Below are 24,332 nucleotides of genomic sequence, written 5' to 3' on the forward strand. Positions count from 1 at the left end.
GTAAGCGCCGCCTCTTGGCTGTGTTGATGGCGAAGGTTCAGGGGAATGGAGGCAGGGGAGGGTCCCCCTCAACGTCATCCTCAGGGAGCCTCACTCATGGGTGGGGACCTCTGCAGAGCTTCTCAGCCTTGGCCGTAGAAGAGACACCTCTCAGGAAGCTACTAACAGTACCAGGAGGAATCACCCTCAGAGATTTGGATGGAACAACCGTATGTGTCTCCTTGACAGCCCCAGGATTCCCAGACAGGTGGTCAAACATGACTGTGGATGACATGAGCCTCTGACTCGGTCGGCTGAGTAAAGCAGATGGCTCCCCCAGTGTGGGTGGGCCTCGTCTAATCAGTTGAAGGCCAGGACAGCATAGAGAGGCAGGCCTTCCTCAAGTGAGAGGAGCATTCCTCCTGCCTGGCTGGGCACTTGGTCCTATTCTGCCTGTGGATCAGTATGGAAACATTGGCTCTTCCTGGGTCTTCAGTTTCTTGACCCACCTTGGAATCTCGAAGCCAGCATAGCCTCGAGAGCCCATTTCTTACAGTACATATCCATCAATCATCTATTTAACCATCTGTCTATATCTTCTACTCACCTATATCTACCCATGTATCTGTGATCAACCACCTACCGTTTTGTACCCATCTTCTGACACCCATCCATCTGTTCTGTATCATTTATCCATTATCTACCAGCCATTATCCATCTGCATACCTGTGTAATACGTATATCTGTATCTTCTACTCACCTTGTATCTACCTATCTGATCTGCCTGTATCTATAAAATCTGTATCTACCATCATCTACCCTCAGACTACCTGACCTAAGTTACATGTATCTGTGTATCTACTTTCTCTCTACACACCCCCAACTCCTCCCTAAATGCTATTAATTTTAGAACATGAGTGGGAAGAAAAACATTTTGCTCCTGAAACCAGAAACCCCATGCGACTGTTTCAGAAACACAAACTCCAGAGGCCACATCACACCAGCAGCATCCAGCTGGGCAGTGTGGACTCCGGAAGAGTGAGAGTGGGCCCCGACCTCGACTCAGTCCTGCAAATGCAGACCACCCCGAAAAGCCTCGGGTGGGGCTGTGGGTTCTGCACGCATGTCCCTCACTTCAAGGTAGCAGCCGGGGCTGCCCAAGTCAACACTGAAGCACACTGCTACCTGGGGGTCCCATCGAGATCACCATTCCATTGGCTTTACTGCCCAAGGGCCTCTGTGCAGATTTGGAATTAACGTGAACTTAGCTACCAAATAGTTCTGTCAATGCCAAATGCGAGGACGTCCCAAACCCAGCAGCCCCCAGTGCAGGGGGACGTTTCTGGTTTTTGCACAAAAGGTCCCACTTCCCTGCCTGGCTGGGTACATTGTGTGGCCTGCAGGTGCATTTGGGGCTCAGTGCCCCCTCCCATGCTCTGCCATGATGAACCAGAGGCCCTTCCTTCCCCCAGAAAAGGCTCGTCCTCTTTGTGGGGCACCGAGAGTCTCAGCTCTGCTCAAGCAAACAGAACCCAAGCATCCGTCCACCCAGTCCCCTGCAGGGGATTCCAGCCTTGACGGCAGACCTGCTCGCTTGTGTAGGTGAATGCGGGAGATACCTCTCTGCTGAGATGTCAGGACTCTCTGGACCCAGACAGGTTCCCCCCATGAGTCCATCATGATGGAGTGAATGCTTCAGGAAGGCTCTGCCATTCTGTGGAATCAGTTTTTTTTTTTTTTTATTTTGGTCTTTTTGTTATTTCTTTGGGCCGTTCCTGCGGCATTTGCGGCATTTGGAGGTTCCCAGGCTAGGGGTCGAATCGGAGCTGTAGCCACCCAGCCTACGCGAGAGCCACAGCAACACGGGATCCGAGCCACGTCTGCAACCTACACCACAGCTCACAGCAACGCCGGATCTTTAACTCACTGAGCAAGGGCAGGGACCTAACCCGCAACCTCATGGTTCCTAGCTGGATTCGTTAACCACTGCGCCATGACGGGAACTTCAGAATCAGCTTCTTAAACACACATCCTCTCACTTGCTCCTGGAAGAGGGCAACCCTTCCGCTATCCTAAGGGTTTGAATCTTAATGAAAGCAGGTGTGATCAGGGCAGTTCCTTCCACACAGCAACTGGAAATCAAAGCATGTGATAAACCATCGCTGTGGCGGGGGGGCTCTCATGTGGACCCCCAAGTGGGTTCCCAGAGGGCAGGCCAGGGAGAAAGTCATCAAGAACTCAAGAGCAGAGGAGGGTCCCCCATATGCAGGAAGAAGAGGAGTGTACAGGGCCAACGCCAGGGACTGCACAGCTGTGCCCAGACTGACCAGTGAGGAAGACGCCTCCCCCCACCCCACCCCCCACATCGCTGAAGATGGCTTAGAAACTCAGAAACCTGGTCTGGGATGGTCTTGCCATGTCAGGTCACCGGCCCTCAGCCCACTAGGATGGCTGTAATGGAAAATGGAAACCAGTAAGTTGACGGAGATTTGGAGAGATTGAAACGCTTGTACAGCTGTTGGGGTGAATGTAAAGGGGGAGGCAGTGTGGAAGGAGTTAGGCAGCTCAACTTCATTTTCAACCTGGCAATGCCACTCTGGGATGTACACCCCAAAGAGCTTGAAATTGGAGTTCCAACAAGAATGTGTGCCACTGTTCCCAGCAGCAGTATTCACAATCACCCAAAGGTGGAAGCTGCCCAAATGTCCCTCCAGTGGGATGGATGGATAAACAGATGGGGTCCGTCCACACAGTGGAATATGATGCAGCCATGAAAAGGAGCGAAGCTCTGACACAGGCTACAACATGGACAGGCCTTGAATACATGATGCTCAGTGAGAGATGCCAGACCCAGAAGGGCACTCAGGATGTTGTTTATTTACAGGAAACGTCCAGAACAGGCAAGTCCCCAGACAGAAGGTGGGTTAGTGTGGCCAGGGGCTGGTGGCAGAGGGATTTGGAAATGATGGTTGAAGGGGCAGAGGTTTCCATCCTAGGGGATGAAAATGTTCGGGACGTCAGTGGTGGGGATGGTGGTACAGCACTGAGAACGATTTCGATGATCACTCGTGGGAAATGCTATGTTGTGTGTGTTTTACTGTAATTTAAAACTAAATGTAAATACAAATAAAACCCCAACCCTCAGGCTCAAAGTCTCCAAGAGCAGGTGAGTGGGAAGGCAGAGTTACCATAACCAGTGCATTTCTGGGTATTGTTCTAGACACTGTTTTAGCATCAAACCCTCTGTATCCCATTTAATAATAATGCCTGAGGACTTTTATCAGGTTCCATTGAGAAGATCAGCGTCAGTTTTACCCTACACCTGTCCGTTTCCACAGGTCAGCCCCGAAGGGCCTCCAGACACACGGCGTCATGGTGGTGGGACAGCCTAGTTGCAGGTGTATTTCCATGATGGGATCAATAGCTCTTCCAAGACTGTCCATACGGCCCCAGCTCCTTGCCTCATCCAAAGCGTTTGCACAGCCAAGGAAACCATTAAAAAATGAAAAGGCAACCCATAGGTTGGGAGAAAATCTTTGCCAACAAAGAGACCAACAAGAGATGAATCTCCAAAACATAGAAACATCTCATGGCCACTCAACACCAAAAAACAAAAAACGCCAAAACAGGCAGAGGATCTAAACAGACATCTCTCCAACGATGAAAGATGGCCAAAATGCACATGAAAACATGCTCAACATCGCTCATTATTGGAGAAACACAAATGAAAACCACAAAGGGGTACCACCTCGCGCCAGTCAGAATGGCCATCACCAAAAATCTACAAACACTAAGAGCTGGAAAGGGTGTGGAGAAAAGGGAACCCTCCTACACTGTGGGTGGGACTGTCAATTGGTGCAGCCACTGTGGAGAACAATAAAAAGGTTCCTCAGAAAATCAAAAATAGATCTATCGTAAGATCCAGCAATCCCACTCCTGGGCATGTATCCAGAAAAAACCGTAATTCAAAAAGATCCATGCACCTCAGTGTTCATTGCAGCACGATTCCCAAGAGCCAAGACATGGAAACAAATGTCCATTGACAGAGGAATGGGTAAAGAAGATGTGGTCCATATACACAGTGGAATGTTCCTCAGCCATAAAAACGAGGAAGTAAGGCCACTGGCAGCAACATGGGTGGACGTAGAGATTCTCATACTAAGTCAGAGAAAGAGCAATCTCATACAGTATCACTTATATATGGAATCTAGTAAAACGATACCAAAGAACGGATTCACCAAACAGAAGCAGACTCACAGTTTCAACATCAAACTTATGGTTGCCAAAAGGGAAACATGGGTGGGAGGGAATAAGAGTTTAGGATTAACGTATACACACTAACATGGGTAAACTAGACAGGGAAAAAGCATCTACCAAGCAGCACAGGGAAATCTGCTCAATACTCTGTCCTGACCTATGTAGGACAAGAATCAGAGAAAGAAGTGGTTATCAGTCACTTGGCTCAACACCTGAAACTAGCACAACCTCGGAAGCCAATTCTACTCCAATAAAATATTTAAAGATTTAAAATATTTTATATAATGATTTTCATTTTTTTTTCCATTATAGCTGGTTTATAGGGTTCTGTCAATTTTCTACTGTACAGCATGCTGACCCAGGTAGAGAAAAGGGAACCCTCCCGCACTGTTGGTGGGAATGTCAGCAGGTACAACCACTATGGAAAACAGTATGGAGGTAGCTGAGAAGGTTTTTTAAATTAAACAACAAAACGAGGTCTCAAACTTTGCGACAGAGCTGGGATAGGAGGGAGCTTTTAAAAAGAAGGGGCACCTGTGCAGCAACTTAAAAGCAAAACAAAGGTTTTTAAAAAAGGAGGTTGGGGGCACCTAGCAACAGACCTACCTCATTTTGGAGCCTGTCACATTAATTGCGTTTTTTAAAAAACAGATTGAAGGTCTGTGGCCACCCCTGAACCCACCAAGTCTATGATCAGCATTTTTCCTACAGCAGCGGCTACATTTTGGTGATTCTCAGGCTATTTCAGAGCTTTGCATTACAACTCTATTTGTTATGCAAACATGTGGTCCCTGAACTTTCAAGGCACGACTGCAACTCACAGGAGGTGAGGAGGGTGAGCATTTTTTAGCAGTATTTTTATTAAGTAAAATTTTAATAGAGTCAATTTAGTGTCCTGTCAATTTCTACTGCACAGCAAAGCGACCCAGCTATACACATACACACATATTCTTTTTCTCACATTATCCTCCATCCTGTTCCATCACACGTGACTGGATAGAGTTCCCTCTGCTGCACAGCAGGACCTCATTCCTGATCCATTCCAAACACACTAGTTGGCATCTACTAACCCCAAACCCCCAGTCCAGCCCCCTCCCTCCCCCCTCGGCAACCACAAGTCTATTCTCCACGACCGTGAGTTTCTTTTCATACGTCCACTTGTGCCATACATTACATTCCAAAGTGTCCTTAAATTAAGCGGCATACCTTGTTTTTAGGATACGATATGCTTCTGCCCATTTAAGAAACGACAGTCTGGTGTAAACATCACCTTTAGATGCACACGGGGAACCAAAACTTCATGGGATATTGCGGTATTTGCTTTCTTGCTGGGATCTAGAACCGAACCTGCGATGGCTCAGAAGTGGAAGTGGATTTGAGGCATCCAGGCAGAGCTTTCTGGCAGCAGAGCCAAGGTCTGCTTCCAGCGCAAGTGAAATAGAAGGATGACATCAAGCCAGGTGGAAGCTCCTCCACCTCAAGTCATCACAGGCTCGCGTTATGCATGCAGGTGATGGATCCAGACTCTTAATCCTGGGCTGTACTTTGGGGAGAAGAATGAGTAGCTGTGGGTTTTTTATTTTTTCCAACCAAATACCAAGAAAGAATGAAGATCTCAGGAATTTCAATGAGGATGAGCCGCCTCGCGTGCAGTTTTCATTCAAATGAGGAAGGATAATGATGACTGTGATGGGGCTTCCAGAGCAAAAGCGGAGTTCTTATCTCAGGGAAACAGGTGTTTGCAGGGGCTTTGGGCTGGACTTTCTTTTCATAATCCTTGCCTCCCTTTTCTTCTTTCACTGTCAGTAAACACACAGCACAGCAAACACACACCTTGGCGAACAAAGCCTCTGCCACGAGAAGGGGAATGTCCGAAAACCCTGCTTCTCAGTTCCCCTCCTGCAAAGCGTGGTGACCGACTGTGACACACTGCATGTTTTTTTTCCCCCAGAGCTGTACCTGTGGCATATGGAGCTCCCCGGGCTAGGGATTTCATTGGAGCTACAGCTGCCAGCCTACACCAGTGTCACAGCCATGCCAGATCTGAGCAGCATCTGCAACCTGCACCACAGCTCAGAGCAATGCCGAATCTTTAGCCCATTGAGTGAGGCCAGGGGTCGAACCCGCATCCTCGTGGATACTAGCCAGGTTCTTGACCCCTGAGCCACAACGGGAACTCTGCGTGATTCATTTTCAAAGTTACCTATGTCCTGGCCCATAGTCAGGAGAAGCACATACATGGTAACGTGGAATAGAGCTGTGTCTCAAGGTCAAAGGCATTGGAAACCCCTTGGAAGTGTTGACTCGGGTAGTAAACCCTCAGATGGCATAACACACGAGGGGACAGCGTGCTAAAGCTGACGAAGCACTGGTGTAAGCTTTGCCTCGGGGAACTGCTGCATAGGCAGGGGAGAAAGAATTGTTACCCATTCCCCGTTTTACAGCTGGGAACCGGAGGCTGGGGGAGGTCCAAGCCTTGCCCCGAGATCCTGCAGCCGGTTGGACCCACGTGCTCTGCAGGAGGATCAGACAGCCCTGCGGCTGGTGGAATTACTGGTGCCAACATACTTTCTGTGCTCGACAACCCAGCAAAGCAGTAACCACCAGAGCTGAGGCAGCAGTGCCTCCTAGAGTCAGAGTTACCTGCCGCCTTGCCGCCCTGGAGCTCAGCCCCGCCAGCCACTTCTCACTCCCCACGAATGATGCAGGTCCGCGTTCACAGAGACCATTTTCCTCCCCTGGAAAACTCTCCACTCAAACCTCATTCTGAGTTCCCATGATGGCTCAGCGAGTTCAGAACCTGACTAGTACGCGTGAAGATGCAGGTTCCATTCCTGATCCCGCTCAGTGGGTCATAAGGATCCAGCGTTGCCCTGAGCTGTAGTTTACGTCGCAGACATGGCTCAGATCCTGAGTTGCTGTGACTGTGGTGTAGACCTGCAGCTCCGCTTCAACCCCAAGCCTGGGAACGTCCATATAGTACATGCAGACCTAACCCCCCCTCCAAAGCAGCAAAAAAAGCCCCCAAAACCAAAAATAAAACCTAGTTCTGCCTGTGGCGCTTAGCTGACTTCAAGAGTGTTTACACGGTGACCTTTCTGATTGTTTAGTTTCTTCCACATGGTCGGTCGGTCCCTACGGAGGTGGCATTTCGTGCCCGTCCAGCAAGAATGCCCAGCTGGGCAGCCCTGCGATGGAAGGAGGCTCTGTCTGGGACACTCGGGGTGTGGCCCTTGCTGATACACCAGCACCACCACCCGGAAGAACAGCAGAGCCCCGTTCAAGCTCCCAGTGCCTCCCCACCGGCTCCCGATAAGGCGTCTTCTGAGCTGTCCCAGAAAACTCTATCCAAGGACAGTTCCCTCGCTTGGGTCTGTACAGATGCACGGATGCAGGGAGAGCGTCCATACAAATCCGAGTTCACTCTAGACACCTACAGGTCTTCCTCTGAACCTGCTCAGACCCTTTCGAGGTTTGAATTCACCACCACTAATGATTAGGATGGAAGGTCCTTATGGGAGGGGGCCCTTTGTCCCTGACAGGGGCAGGCAGAGGGCTGCTCATTCCCAGGACCCCAGGGTTTCTTGTCACCAAACAGGAGTGGGTGACCGTGGCTCCTGCTGTGTGGGCCCCTGTCTCAAACTGGCCCCCTGGGGGGACATCCTGAGGTAGGAGGTGCATGGGCCCCTGGGCTGAGGACCTGGGGTCCTGCTTCTGACACGTCAGAAGAAAGGTAAGGCAGGAGCTGAGCTCTGCTGGACTAGAAAGATAAGGTGACCACGTCAACCCCTCCTGGGGTCAAGGAGACCTTCCCAACTACACTCTTGCAGAAAGGCTCCCAGGGGTCAGAAAGGGAGGGGGCGCCAGGCCATCATAAGTCCCGTCAGCTGCCCCATAACCCTTTGCTCTAGAATCCGTCTTGGCCAAAAATGCACACGCCCTTCAGGGAGGGCCCTGGGTCCAGTCAGGTGTGAAAGATGCAAGGTGATTGGCCAAAGATAGACAAGGACCTGGAAGAACTGCCCCATATACGTGATTTCAACCACGTGACACATCCAACCCCCCCCACTCTTCCTTGGGGCGTGTGTGACTGCTCTGCATCTGCCTTAGATAAAACACCTCTTCCCCGGGTGCTCCCACAAGGTGGACTGTGTCTCTAACGATACACTTTGTATCTGTTTTCACAGCCTTTGCCTCCGTGAGACGTTCCTGCCTTCAACAGAGGCTAAGAATCAGGGCAATGCTGCTTTCAGCCTCTCGCTGGTCTAGTGGTGGGAATTCCTGGTTTTCATCAGGCTGCCCAGGCTCCATTCCTCAGCAGAGGATGAAGATCTTGCTTCGAGCCCTCACTCCCTGCTGTCTGAGATCCGTCTGGTCACCCCGCTTTCCACAGGGGATAGAGAGGCCGTGTCAACAAGCCACTTGGCGTGAGCTGCTTAGGGCGGCCAGAGTGGAATTCTCCAAACCTCGATTGCGGGAGCATCAACCTCAGTCTCCACCTCCACTGGGACATGGCCATCCCTCCCCCCAGCCTGTGTCCCCCCCCCTCTGTTACGTGGACACCAGTCCTGGTGGGTTAGAGCCATCCCTGCCCTAATACGACCTCTTCTTCCACAAACTCCACCTGCAAAGACTCTTCCCAAATAAGGCCACGCTGGGAGAGACTGAGGGGTAGGACGTCCGTGTATCTTTGTGGGTGACAATTCAACCCAGCACACACTCCAAACTAGGTATCCCCTTGTTGCAGGGGTGGGGGCTGTTATCTGCCAGTCACTCAAGCGTGGATTCTGTCACTTTGAGTGCCGTGCTCTCCAGGATGGAGAGTATTCTGCAAAATTGGGCTTAGAAGGGCTTCTGCAAGAGGGGTGTGCAGCAAAGGACAGACTCTGCCCCAGGAAAGTTCTGCCCTTGACCCCAACCTCCTGGAAGGTCGCCTCTGAGACTTAGGATGTCCGGCTCTATACCAGGGTCATTGTTTACTTGGGGGTCCTGGGTCTGGTCAGGTGTGTGAGGAAAGATACAAGAAGGTGATTGGCCAAAGGAAGACCAATCCTTTGGGAGTGTGTGCTGCAATGTGACCTACGGTGGGGGCCTTGGGGCACGTGGTCTCAGCTTGACCTCTGGGGAGGCTGGAGGCTAAGGGCAGCTATGTGGAGGGACAGCTGCGTCTTTTGGCTTTCTTATTTCCTTTTTTTATGGCCGCACCTGCACATGGAGGTTCCCGGGCCAGGAGTTGAATCAGAGCACCAGCTGCAGGTCTACACCACAGCCACAGAAACACTGGACCCAAGCCACATCTCTGAATATGCCACAGCTTCAGCAACACTGGATCCTTAACCCACTAAGCAAGGCCAGGGATCAAACCACATCCTCATGGACACTGGTGGGGGCTTAAGCTGCTGAGCAGAAAAGGGAGCTCCCTGGACAACCATTTCTACGTAACCAACCCCTGAATAAGAAGCCTGGACACCAAGGCTTGTGTGATTTTCTCTGGCTCACGTTATTCTCTGACTGTGGATGTAATGAATTTCCCCAAAACCACCAAAGCAGAGATGTGGTCCGTGAGCAACTTGGAAGAGTTTTGGGGCTTTGGGAGACAGGACTAACATCTGCCTAGGGCCCGTGTCAGCAGGGAAAGGAACTACAGGACCAGGGATCAAAAACAGTCTCAGAAAAAAGAACCCCCGACACTGTTGGTGGGAATGGAAATTGGTGCAGCCACTGTGGAGGACAGGATGGAGGTTCCTCAGAAAACTGAACACACAACTACCATAGGATCCAGCAATCCCACTCCTGGGCATCTATCTGGACAAAACTACAACTCAACAAGACCCATGCACCCCAGTGTTCTCTACAGCACTATTCACAATAGTGAAGACATGGAAACAACCTAAATGTCCACTGACAAGTGAATGGATTAAGATATGGTACATACACACAATGGAATACTACTCAGCCATAAATAAGAACAACATAATGCCATTTGCAGCAATATGGATGCAACTAGAGATTCTCATACCAAGTAAGAAAGAGAAAAACAAATACCACATGATGTCATATGTAGAATCTAAAATGTAGCACAAATGAATGTATCTATAGAACAGAAACAGACTCACAGACATGGAGACCAGACTTGTGGTTGCCAAAGGGGAGGGAGTGGGATAGATGGGGAGTTTGGGGTTCATATGACATCGAGAATGGAGACGCCATGAGGTCCTGCTGTGCAGCACAGGGCACTCTATCCAGTCTGTTGAGATAGACCATGATGGGAGATAACATCAGAAAGAAAATGTATGTATGACTGGGTCACTTTGCTGCACAGCAAAAATTGGCACCAAACTGTCAACTATAATTTAAAAAATTAGTACAGAAAAAAATCTCAGGGTCTCATGACACGCGGTCTCAAAGCAAGAAGTGTTTTCCCACTTTCACGAACCCCCATTCCTTAAATGGGGCTGCGTCCTGTTCACTTCTGTACCTTCAGGCCATTTATTAAGGTTCGATGCTAACTATGAAATGGGGAGAGGGGAATATGTATCTGGTCATTTAGAAAACATTGGCCGCATTCTGGGAAGGCAAAATGAATCGCTTTGTCGGAGAGAGAACAGAACAAAAAAAGAAAGAACCCTCAGCCAATCAAGCAGCCCAGTCATCTATGTCAACACGGCCCCTGCATTCGCCGCTGTGTCTGCTTTCTGATCTTTCATGTTCCGGCCGAAGCCCTCCCAGGCACACTTTGGAAGTGTCTGCATAAATCACACAGACACCCGTATGGCCCTAGAAATTGAATTGTAAACTACAGCACTGTTCATTATGCTAAACAGCGCACAATCTTTAGAGTCTGCAAGCGCTTCTGTTGATTCCCAAGCATCTCCAGCTGGTGCACACTGCGGGAAGGTCGATTCCAACGTCCTTGGAACAGAGCTCCTGACAGGGGCTTTTCAAACCCGGGTTAGAGTGTAAAGTTCAATACGCTCATGACAGCGATGGATTAACTGCGTCCCCAGCACAGGGGACATTGCAATCCAAGGTGGCTTTTTAAGTGGTCCCCCAGGTAATTAAAGGCCGGCATCAGTGGTGTCCTTATCGACAACTGTTTCTGAATGAACAAGGAATCTTCATGTAAAGCTGACGGGCAGGTACATTGCTCATCCATCAAATGGCAACATCTTTCCTCCAGTTTTATTGGAGTCGCATTGATTTACAATGTTGCATTAGCTTCAGGTGTACAGCAAAGGGATCCAGTTTTATGTATACATATTTATAGTTGTAACTATGTAACTACATAGGTAGAATACATATATATTTCATATTCTTTTCCATCATAGGTTATTACAAACTATTGAGTAGAGCTCCCTGTGCTGTCAGGAGGTCCTTGTTGCTCACCTGTTTTGCATATAATAGTGAGTATCCGTGATTCCCCAACTCCTAATTTATCCCGCCTTCCCCCTTCAGTAACGGTAAGTTTGTCCTTTATGAGTTTGTTTCGTAAGGAGGTATATTTGCATCATATTTTAGAGTCGACACCTAAATGATATCATACGGTATTTGACTTTGGCTTAATAGTATGATAATCTCTAGGTCCAACCTATTTTTATATATTTATATATTATATACATTAACTATATTATAGTATTTCATTATATTATATATTAATATATATTTAATATGTATTATGTAATATATATTATAGAATATACTATGTTATATATTATGTATCCCGCAATTTCCCATTGGCCTTATTCAATACTATGCATCTAGACATAATTTCTCATTATATTATATATACACCGCAATTTCTCATTGGCCTTATTCAATCCTACACATGTACACATAAATGGCATTAGGATTGCATTTTTAACTTGGACAATTGCATCTGCAAAGGCCCTATGTCCACATAAGTTCCCCGTCCCAGCTGACCAGGTGTCAGGATTTGAACATGACACCTGAAGGGACACCTTTGCATCTGCAGAAGGGGGGCACCAACATCCACATTCAGCCCTTTGTTTTCATATCCATCCTCGAGACTCGCCTTCTGCACATGCCCTAGATGAGGGTCCCTCAAAAACAAAAATGGACACAGTCACGTGGACGCTGGCAGCTTTTGGGTGTTGGGACCTCTGGATGCAGACAAGAGGGAGCAGGGAGAAAGACACGGGAAAAACGGAAGAGCCAACAGCAGCTGGCTGTTCTTATGGATGAGGGGGCTGCCACCTTGCTGGGAACTCCCTGGAGAACACGGCCCTTCTGAAGCAGGGGGAGGCTGGAGGCCTTTCTCTACCAATGCCTGTTCTTCTCACTGAACCTAGAGAATTGACTCCCCAGCTGACCAGTGCCTCATGCTTCCAAGAAAACCCCAACTAGACAACGAGCCAGAAGCACGTGAGCCCTGGATGGAAGGAGGGGGTTTTTACTCACAGAGTTGAAGCGAACACCGGAGATCAAGCCTAGAGCTTCCTTACCCTGATACCTTGATTTACAGTTGCCCAGCAAGACTTAAAGACAGGGAGCCTCTTAATAGAAAGAAAAACAAAAACATACCAATGGGACCTAATCAAACGTACAAGCCTTTGCACAGCAAAGGAAACCATTTAAAAAAAAACAAGACAACCACCTATGGAATGGGAGAAAATAGTAGTTGGAAATGATGCCACAGACAAGGGCTTAATCTCCAAAATACACAAATAGTTCATACAACTCAACATCAAAAAATAACTCAGTTGAAAAATAGACAGAAGACCTAAAATGACATTTCTCCAAGACATACAGATGGTCACAGGCACATTAAAAGCTGTGCAACATCACTATTAGAGAAAAGCAAATCAAAACTACAATGAGGTACCACCTCACACCAGTCAGCATGGCCATCATCATAAAATCTACACACAAAAAATTCTGGAGGAGGTGTGGAGAAAAGGGGACCCTCCCGCACTGTGGGTGGGAATGTAAACTGGTGCAGCCTCTATGGAGAACAGCATGGAGGTTCCCCCAAGAACCTAAAATTAGAGTTACCCAATGATACTGAAATCCAACTCCTGGGCATTTATCCGGACAATGTGACAATGTATTTTTTGATATATGCAACCCCTGTGGTCATAGAGGCACTACTCACAACAGCCACGACATGGAAACAACCTAAACGTCCACCGACAGAGGAATGAAGATGTGGTGCATATACACAATGGGATACGACTCAGCCATGAGAGAGAATGAAATCATGCCATTTGCAGCAACATGGATGCAACTCAGTGAAGTCAGACAGAGAAATACCATATGCTATCGCTTCTATGTGGAATTTAAAATATGGCAAAATGAACCCATCTACAAAACAGAAACAGACTCACAGACATGGAGAACAGACTTGTGGTTGCCAAGGGGGAGAGAGGGAGTGGGATGGATGGGGAGTTTGAGGTTGGTAGATGCAAACTAGGACATTGAGAATGGATAAGCAACGAGGCCCTGCTGTACAGAACAGGGAACTCTGTCTAGTCTCTTGTGATTGAACACGATGGAAGGTAATATACAAAAGGGAATGTGTGTGCGTATAGGCATATATACGTGTGACTGGGTCCCTTTGCTGTACAGCAGAAATTGAAATAACAGTGTAAATCAATTATCCTTTAATAAAAAATTTAAAAAGCCAATGAGCCTCTTAACAAGCACACATCCCTGTTGATCTAAAGCATGCATCACACAAGAAAGGAAGCAGCAGAACCAGCAGTCGACCTCACTTGGTTTTGCTGTATCCTAAGACGTGCAGCCACACTGCTATTTCAATTTACGATTTGAGGTAGAACATTTCTGCTGCCAGCTCTGCTTCCTTAGCCATCCTGAGCACCATGGAGTTCCTCTGATGACTCGAGGCCACAGAAATGGAGAAGGAAGAGCCCTCCTCTTAAGCATGAGTGCATCCCAAACCTGCCTGGGTGACTATCCACAGCCAGGGCCAACAAACATGCACATTACCTGCTATGTGGTCTGGTAATATCAGAACAAGAACCACCACTTTCGTTTTTTGTCTTTTTGTCTTTCCCAGGGTGCCTCCACGGCATATGGAGGTTCCCAAGCTAGGGGTCTAATCGGAGCTGTCACTGCCGGCCTATGCCAGAGCCACAGTAAACGCGGGATCCGAGCCAGGTCTGTGACCTACACCACAGCTCACGGCAATGCCAGATCCTTAACCCACTGAGCAAGGCCAGGGATCGAACCCGCCACCTCATGGTTCCTAGTCGGATTCGTTAACCACTGTGCCACGACGGGAACTCCAAGAACCACCACTTGTATTTATCCTACAGGGACCCTATGACTTCTGTTGGTTGGCTACATGGTCTTGTACTTCCCTACAGTCCCATCACACCAGAAACCCACCCAAATGCATCTACCTTCACCTGTGACTCCCAGACACCAAGAATCATGGTCATTTGGGACCAAGCATCAGACTTACAGCAGGGGTCATACAGCAAGTCAATCCCCCACTCTCAACCAAGGGCTGTTGTAATCTGGTTTAAATCACATCAAGCTTGTGATTTAAAGTCCTAAGACCCAGATTCTCATGTTGACCCCACCACCTGCTGGGAGGTATAAGACACTGGTCTCAGGTATCTACGTGACCTGTACTGGCCATGTGGCCTTCCCAGGGCTCTGTATTCTTCTTCGTGAAATGGCATAAATACTGTGATCTCAAACTAGCTTCCTTTGCTCAAACCTCAAAGAATTCCAGCCCTGGCTCTTCTGGGGACACCAGAAGCCATGACACTTACCTCCTCCTCCTCTGTCTTCTCTCATTTGACTCAAATTCAGATTTATCCCATGAGGTTGGGGGGGGTCCCCAGGACCACCTCAGGCTTGACAATTCACTAAAAGTTCGTATTAGACCCAAAAGCGGTTATACTCGTGGTTATGATTTATTACCGCAACAAGAGGCAGAGCAAAGTCAGGGTAAGAAGAGGTCCAGAGGGACCCAGACACGAGCAGTGGGGGGTCTTCTCCCCATGGAGTTGCACAGAACCTGCTTGATTCCTCCAGCAATGATGTGACAATGCACGGGAAGTTAGGCCATACACAGGATGCTGTCCAGGGTGGAGATATTGTTGAGAAGGGGGGTCTGTCACTAGGAAATCAGTACATACATGATAACCCTCAGTAACTGAACTCAAGCCTCCCCCTACCCCCGCCAAGAAAGCAGGGGAGCCCCATAAATCACGTGGTTGGCATAGACTAGTTGGGGCAACTGGTACACCTTGGCTCCAAGCCCTACAAGTCCGAACGGTCTAAGAGCTTGGCTTCCAGGACCCTATAGAATGGCCACTTGTGAAAACAGGCTTTCCTGGGCACGTGCAGGGGTTGAACAACTCAAGCCTGTTGCCCTAACACTTTCCCCAGCACCCATGCAACACTGCAAGCCTTTCAAGACAGCTTCCCCGTGACCCTCCTCCTGCCATGCCAGAGAAGCAACAAGATGCAAGGGCCAAATATTGTCTTGTGAGCTTTTCCTCCCACCAGGAATTCTGTTCTCAGCTCTGGATGGTCCAGACCAACTTGAGACATATTCCCCCAGGTTTCCTGGTTTGTAAGACAAATGAGGATGCTGCGTGATGCCCAGAGCTTCTGTTGGTCTTAGACACCCCACATGTCTACAGAAGAATCTGTGCTGGCCCGTGTAAGAGACTCCTACCTCTTAGGTACCTGTAACTCTGCTCCCGCCCTTGAAAACACAAAGTGTCCCACATTGTGCATAATTTCTAGAACTTGCTCTTTACTGTCCTATCTTCTCAGAACACAAAACGTTGGCAAGTGCACACAGAATTGCATCAGAATAAAAACTCCGTCCCTAAATTCCTGCTTTGTTTTTCTTGCCTGAAGGCAACTCCTGACCAGAAAGGACATTTTCTCAATCTCTTAGTAACAGTCTTATCTTCAATTGGCAAAGTCTAGTGAAACATCCTTGGCTGCTCTGACAAAGGGGGACGTGCCGTTCTTTACTGTTCTTATGACAGCAGCCCAAATGGAAGAGCCTGTTTGATTCTGTGATTTTAAAAGCAATTTCCTAAGTGAGTCAAGCAAGCTCCAAGGTGTGAGACTGCATGAGACCATCACGGGACTGCCGGGGAGATGAGCCACCTTGGAGCACTGGGTGAGGAGAGGGACAAGGTTAATACAGAGGAAACAAGGGGGATGTACCTTCAGGTCCACAGAGACCAAGGGCCGTTACCTCCCGAGACAACAAATCAAGACTGAAGTTTCATCAAAGAAGGCAAAGTTGGGCTACTGGTCAGATCCCCCTTGCCTCAGCATCTCATCGTTCCCCGGGTAGTCCTTGCTAACCCGAGAGGTACATGTGCCGGGAAGACGCTCACAGAGGGATGTTCTGTGGGTCCATCTCTAAGTTTCCCAGGACCACTAAAGACACCAGGACAGTCCAGTTCTCATGGGGCAGGACTGTGCACCCCAAACCCAGGATCCCAGCTCCGGAGCATGTATTAGAGTCTGAAGCTATTGGAACAAAAGATGCCAAAGACCTTTGGTCCAAGTGACAAGCTGGGGACTTAAAACAGACATCCATCCTCCCCCAACCCTACAGAACAGGTTCTCAGGTCAAGGTGTCCTGGAGCCAAGATCCCTTCCAGAGGCTCCAGGGGAGGGTCCTTGCTGCATTTTCCAGCTCCTCGGGGCTCCAGGAGTCCCTGGGCTGGTGGCTGCCCCCCTTCCATCTCTGCTTCCATCTTCCCGTGGTTTCTCCTATGTCTGTGTCTCCTCTTGCATCTCGTAGGAGGACACTGTCCTTGGATGGAGGGTCCCCCTCATCCAGCAGGACCTCCTCTCAGACCCTTCACTGGATCACATCTGCAAAGACCCTATTTCTGAATGAGGTCCCTTTCACAGGTTCTGGGGGTCACCTCCAGATACAGCTTTTGAGAGGGGGACATCATTCAATCCACTACATGCCCCCGATCCTGTTCAGGCTGAAAGGGAGGTTGGAAAATGAGTCTTGAACTCTCTCCTCCACTGCTATAGGGGGTGGGTCTCTGCCTCAGGGGAGAGGGTTCCCCAGACAGGATGGGGTCCAGACGCTGAGCCAACCAAGAGAACAGGCAGTATGGGAAGATGCTTGGCACCCCAGATTCGGGAACTGCAGCACAGCTGGGTCCCTGCTCCATTGACCGAGACCCTCATCTCGGAATTCCCACTCCAGTGCTTCAGAAATGGACATGGCTGGATGCACTGACTGAGGTGGAGGGAAGAGATTTATACCTTGAGCTCCTCAGGCAGGTGGCAGGAGTGACCCCAAAACCAGATGGAGAAACCAGGAATCATCCACAGAACAGGTAGATAGTAATGCTCAGAATCACGGGCTTTCTGCTGTTTCCCACTCTGTGCACAGCCCCTGAGACCCATGCCCCCCACCTCCGTGCTAACATCATCTAAGCTCTGGGACCATGCAGGCAGCCTGGGGCAAGGGTCACACAGGCATGTGTTTAAAGGAAGAACCACCTCTCTCGCAGTCCCCTGTCAAGTCACAGCATCTTGAGGGTGCAGCCGAGAGAAGGCTGAGTTGGAAACAGGCTATTTCATCTCAACTCTGGGTCCACACGACCAGGGGGAAATCACAGATGCTGATGGGTACATAGGGGAGCTGCCTTCTTGGAACAACTTGAGATTTATCTGCCCAAGAACTGAGAGCAAATTCAGTTTGAAAAAGACACATGCACCCGCATGTTCACTGCAGCACTATTCACAGTAGCCAAGACATGGAAACAACCCTAATGTCCATCAACAGACAATTGGATTCAGAAGATGTGGTATAGATACACAATGGAATACGACTCAGCCATAAGCAAGAACGAGATAACGCCATTTGCAGCAACATGGATGGAACTAGAGACTCTCATCCTGAGTGAGGTCAGTCAGAAAAAGACAAATACCATATGATGTCACGTATATCTGGAATCTAATATGCGGCACAAATGAACCTTTCCACAGAAAAGAAAATCATGGACTTGGAGAACAGACTTGTGGCTGCCAAGGGGGAGTGGGAGTGGGAGGGAGTGGGATGGTTTGGAAACTTGGGCTTCATAGATAGAAACTATTGCCTTTGGAATGGATTTAGAATGAGATCCTGCTGTGTTGCACTGGGAACTATGTCCAGTCACTTATGATGGAGCATGAGCATGTGAGAAAAAAGAATGTATACATGCATGTGTATCTGGGTCACCACACCATATAGCAGAAAAAAAAGTTGTACTGGGGAAATAACTTAAAAAATACTTGATAAGATAACACCAAAAAAGAAAACTATCGGCCAATACCTTTGATGAATATAAATGCAAAAATTCTCAACAAAATCTTAGCCAACCAAATCCAACAACATATCAAAAAGATCGTACACCATGACCAGGTAGGGTTCATCCCAGGTTCACAAGGATGGTTCAACATACGCAAATCAATCATCATACACCACATAACAAAAGAAAAGCCAAAAATCATAGGATCATCTCAATAGACGCAGAAAAAGAATTTGACAAAGTCCAACATCCATTCATGATCAAGACCCTCGCCAAAGTGGGTATAGAGGGAACATTCCTGAACATAATCAAAGCCATTTATGACAAACCCACAGCAAATATAATCCTCAATGGGGAAAAACTGAAAGCCTTCTCACTCAAATCTGGAACAAGACAGGGATGCCCACTCTCACCACTGCTCTTCAACATCGTTTTGGAAGTCTTAGCCACAGCAATTAGACAAACAAAAGAAATAAAAGGCATCCATATAGGAAGAGAACAGATAAAACTGTCACTGTATGCAGATGACATGATACTATACATAGAAAACCCTAAGGACTCAACCCAAAACTACTTGAACTGATTAATAAATTCAGCAAAGTAGCAGGATATAAGATTAACATTCAGAAGTCAGTCGCATTTCTGTATACCAGCAATGAAATATTAGAAAAGGAATACAAAAATACCTTTTAAAATTGTACCTCACAAAATCAAATACCTCGGAACACACCTGACCAAAGAGGTAAAGGACTTACATGCTTTGAACTATAAAACTTTAATCAAAGAAACCAAAGAAGATGTAAAGTAATGGAAAGATATTCCATGTTCATGGATTGGAAAAATCAATATTGTAAAAATGGCCATACTACCCAAAGCAATCTACAGATTCAATGCAATCCCTATCAAATTACCTATGACATTTTTCACAGAACTAGAACAAACAATCCAAAAATTTATATGGAACAACAAAAGACCCAGAATTTCAAAAACAATCCTGAGAAACAAAAACCAAGCAGGAGGCATAAGTTTACAAGACTTCAAAAAATATTACAAAGGGAGTTCCCTTCATGGCACAGTGGTTAACGAATCCGACTAGGAACCATGAGGTTGCGGGTTAGGTCCCTGCCCTTGCTCAGTGGGTTAAGGATCTGGCGTTGCTGTGAGCTGTGCTGTAGGTTGCAGATGCGGCTCAGATCCTGCGTTGCTGTGGCTCTGGCGTAGGCCGGTGGCTGCAGCTCCGATTGGACCCCTAGCCTGGGAACCTCCATATGCCACGGGAGTGGCCCAAGAAATAGCTAAAAAGACAAAAAAATATTACAAAGCCACAGTCATAAAAACTGTATGGTACAGGTATCAAAAACAGACAGACGGACCAATGGAACAGAAGAGAGAACCCCGAAATAAACCCTGACACCTATGGTCAATTAATCTTGGACAAGGGAGGCAAGAACATAAAATGGGAAAAAGAAAGTCTATTCAGCAAGCATTGCTGGGAAACCTGGACAGCAACATGCAAAGCAATGAAACTAGAACACACCCTCACACCATGCACAAAAATAAACTCAAAAATGGCTGAAAGACTTAACTATATGACAGGATACCATCAAACTCCTAGAAGAAAACATAGGCAAAACACTCTCTGACATCAACATCATGAATATTTTCTCAGGACAGTCTCCCAAAGCAATAGAAATAAGAGCAAAAATAAACCCATGGGACCTCATCAAACTGAAAAGCTTTTGCACAGCAAAGGAAACCAAAAAGAAAACAAAAAGACCACTTAGAGAATGGGAGAAAACAGTTTCAAATGATGCAACCGACAAGGGCTTAATCTCTAGAATATATAAACAACTTATACAACTCAACAGCAAAAAAAGCCAACCAACCAATGGAAAAATGGGCAAAAGACCTGAATAGACTGTTCTCCAAGGCAGATACACAGATGGCCAACAAACACATGAAGAAATGCTCAACATCGCTGATTATAAGAGAAATGCAAATCAAAACTACCACGAGATACCACCTCACACCAGTCAGAATGGCCATCATTAATAAGTCCACAAATAACAAGTGTTGGAGAACGTGTGAAGAAAATGGAACCCTCCTGCACTGTTGGTGGGAATGTCAACTGGTACAGCCACTCTGGAGAACAGTTTGGAGATACCTTAGAAATCTATGCATACAACTTCCATATGACCCCACAATCCCACTCTTGGGCATCTGTCCAGACAAAACTCTACATAAAAGAGACACGTGCAGCCACATGTTCATTGCAGCACTCTTCACAATAGCCAGGACATGGAAACAATCCAAATGTGCATTGACAGAGGATTGGATTCGGAAGATGTGGTATATATACCCAATGGAATACTACTCAGCCATAAAAAAGAATGACATAATGCCATTTGCAGCAACATGGATGGAACTAGAGAATCTCATACTGAGTGAAATGAGCCAGAAAGACAAAGCAAATACCGTATGATATCACTTATAACTGGAATCTAATATGTGGCACAAATGAACATCTCCACAGAAAAAATCATGGACTTGGAGAAAAGACTTGTGGCTGCCTGATGGGAGGGGGAGAGAGTGGGAGGGATCGGGAGTTTGGGCTTATCAGACACAACTTAGAATAGATTTACAAGGAGATCCTGCTGAATAGCATTGAGAACTGTGTCTAGATACTCATGTTGCAACAGAACAAAGGGTGGGGGAAAAAAGTGTATACGTGTAAGAGTAACTTGATCCCCTTGCTGTACAGAGGAAAAATAAGAAAAGGTTAATAGTATTAGCTTCCATATCAATAAATAAAAATTGATCAAAGTATGAAAAAAAACAACTTTACAAAAGGGGAATGAGAAAAGCGTGATAACGATGAACCAATGAAATGGCTCTGGCAGTGAGAATCGCCTGAGGTCAAGCTGCTCCCGTCTTACTGAAAGAAGGAACTCGCTTCAGGGAAGGATCATGTTTAAAGCAGACTTCATTCCAGAGAAAGACAAATACTGTATGATATCACGAGTAGGTGGAGCCTGGAAAATACAGCAAACAAGCAGCAGACTCACAGATAGGGAGAAAAAAACTCGTAGCTCCCAGGGTGAAGAGGGAAGGGGATTATTTCAAACACCATTTTGTCTCCTGAACTTTTTTATTCTTTATTCAAGTATAGCTGATTTATAATGCTGTGCCAATTTCTGTTGTACAGCAAAGGGACCCAGTCATACATCTATGTACGTTCCCTTTCTCATATTCTCTTCCATCACGGTCCATCCCAAGAGATGGGATAGAGTTCCCTGTGCTGGACAGCAGGACCTCTTTGCTGCTCCATTTGCAATGTCATGGTTGGCATTTACTGACCCCAAACTCCCTTGGGTGAGGGATTCTTTAAAAAAGGTTATTAGGGGATGTGACATATGTGTGAAGCTTGAAAACTGTGAACCCTATAGAATTTAAAAAATGTTTCACTCAAAAACCTTTACAAAGATGTTGCACTATATATACAATGGAACACTATTCAGCCATGAAAAAGAATGAAATCACGCCATTTGCAGCAACATCATAGACTTAGAAATGTTCAGACTAAGTGAAATCAGACAAGGTAAAAATTGTATATTGCTTCTATGCGGAATCGAAAATATGGCGCAAATGAACCTACCTACAGAACAGAAACAGACTCACAGACACGGAGAACAGACTTGTGGTTGCCAAGGGGGAGGGAGTGGGCTGGATGGGGAGTTTGGGCTCAATGGACGCAAACTATGACACAGAGTGGATAAGCAGTGAGGTCCTGCTGTCCTGGACAGGGAACTGTATCCAGTTTCTTGGACTAGACCGGGATGGAAGATTTTTTTAAAAGAAGTATGTGTATATGTATGACTGGGTCACTTTGCTATACAGCAGAATTAACATAACAGTGTAAATCTAATAAAAAAAGGAAATAAAGTGCATATAAAAAATTAAGTAGACCTCATTTATGGTCCCTTGGGTCATTTCATGATGTGATGAAGGATGACTGGCTTGTCCGATGAATTTGGGCAAAGTCTCTTGCTGCTTTAGTGCCAACTGCAGACGTCCGTGTAAGAGAAGATGAGAGGTATGAACCCTGCCACACGGGGCGTGTGGAGAGCAGACACGGTCCTGGGAGCTGCCCGTTCAGAGTCAACGGGCGTGAGCTCTTGCCCGAGACAAAGACAATGTTCGGAGATCTTCCACGTCTCAAGAGAAGGGGGAGAAAGATCCTAACGGTGCAATCGTAGGACAGCGAAGAACAATGACCCTCAAAGGAGCATTTGTAAGCTCTCACGTCATGAACAAATGATCGGCTGGGCTGCAGGCAAAGCCGTCGATTGAGCCAATTCATTTTCACACCAAGAGAAGATCAACGATTGTGGGAAAATAGAACCGGTATTGGGCAGCTGACAAATGGGACTGGCACATGTACCCTATGGTGTAGGGAGTGGATGGTCCCCAGGGACCTGCAATGCAGCACAGGGAACTCTACCCAGGATTATGTGATTGTCTCTGTGGGAAAAGAATCAGAAAGTCAATGGAGAGGTGCACATGTAAAACTGAGCCCCTTTGCTGTCCAGCAGAATGATGACAACCTTGTGTATCAACTCTTCTTCAGTTAAAGTTAACAAAGCATATAGACAGCCTGGTCCATGGAGACCTGCAGTGCAGCACAGGGAACTCTACCCAGGATTCTGTGATCATCTCTGTGGGAAAAGAATCTGAAAGAGAATGGATGTGTGTAGACGGATCACTGAGCCCCTTCGCTGTCCAGCAGAGACGATCTCAACCTTGTACATTAACTCAACTTGGATTAAACTTTCAAACGGGAAAAAAACACACACACACAAACCCACCAACTCTCCCATGACTCACACCACAGTTACGGTAACATTCGGTTGTGTTACTTATGCTCACCTGGCCGTGCATTTCTGGATCTCTCTAACCTGCTTCCCCATCTCTCTTCCCCACACACCATCTCCTCTGAGCTGGGATGTACACTGCTACATGGAGGTTCCTTTAAAAATGAAAACCAGAACTACCATATATCCTGCAGTCCAATCCTGGGCATCTATCCAGAGAAAACCAAAATACAAAAAGATCCAGGCACTTGTGTGTTCATAGCAGCACGATTCACAATAACCAAGACATAGAAACAACCTACATGTCCATCAATAGATGATCAGATTAAAAACATATATACAATGGAATACTACTCAGCCAGAAAAAAGAATGCCATGTGCAGCAGCATGGATGAAACTAGAGACTCTCATACGAAGTGAACTCAAAGATAAATATTGCATGATACCACTTTTAAGTGGATCCTAAAATAGGACATAAACGAGCTTATTTACACAACAGACACACAGACTTTCAAACACTTATGGGGACTAAAGGGGACAGGTTGTGGGGAGGGATGGACTGGGGGTGTGGGACTGGCACACGCACCCGGAGGTCTATGGAATGACTGGCTAACATGCACCTGCCATCCAGCCCAGGTAACTCTGCCCAGTGCTCTGTGCCCATGTCTGTAGGAAAAGAACCTGAGAGAATGGCTGTGTGGACACGGATCGCGGAGTCACCTTGCTGGAGAGCAGAAAGGGTCACAACGCCACACCTCAACCCCCCTTCAACAAAACGAAAAACCCACCCGCAGTATCTTTCTGGATTCCGTGGTGCTTGGGAACCGGTTGGTGGCTTTTCAGAATTTGAAATGTGTTCGTTTATGCCCAAGAGAAAGTTCCCTTATCCCTAGATTCACAAGCAGTTTTCTGTTCTTTCGGTGAAAAGTCTCCCTGAATCACG

The 24,332-nt window shown here is 47.2% G+C and overlaps 1 long non-coding RNA gene across 1 annotated transcript; it reads right to left on the bottom strand.

The window, feature by feature from the left end:
* Window positions 21,846–23,589, bottom strand: LOC110257934. Its single transcript, XR_002340936.1, has 2 exons — window positions 23,445–23,589; window positions 21,846–23,248 (listed from the first exon to the last, which is right to left on the bottom strand). It is a non-coding gene; the product is annotated as an uncharacterized LOC110257934 (long non-coding RNA).

This window comes from Sus scrofa, chromosome Y (assembly GCF_000003025.6).
Source record: "Sus scrofa isolate TJ Tabasco breed Duroc chromosome Y, Sscrofa11.1, whole genome shotgun sequence".
Taxonomy (NCBI): domain Eukaryota; kingdom Metazoa; phylum Chordata; class Mammalia; order Artiodactyla; family Suidae; genus Sus; species Sus scrofa.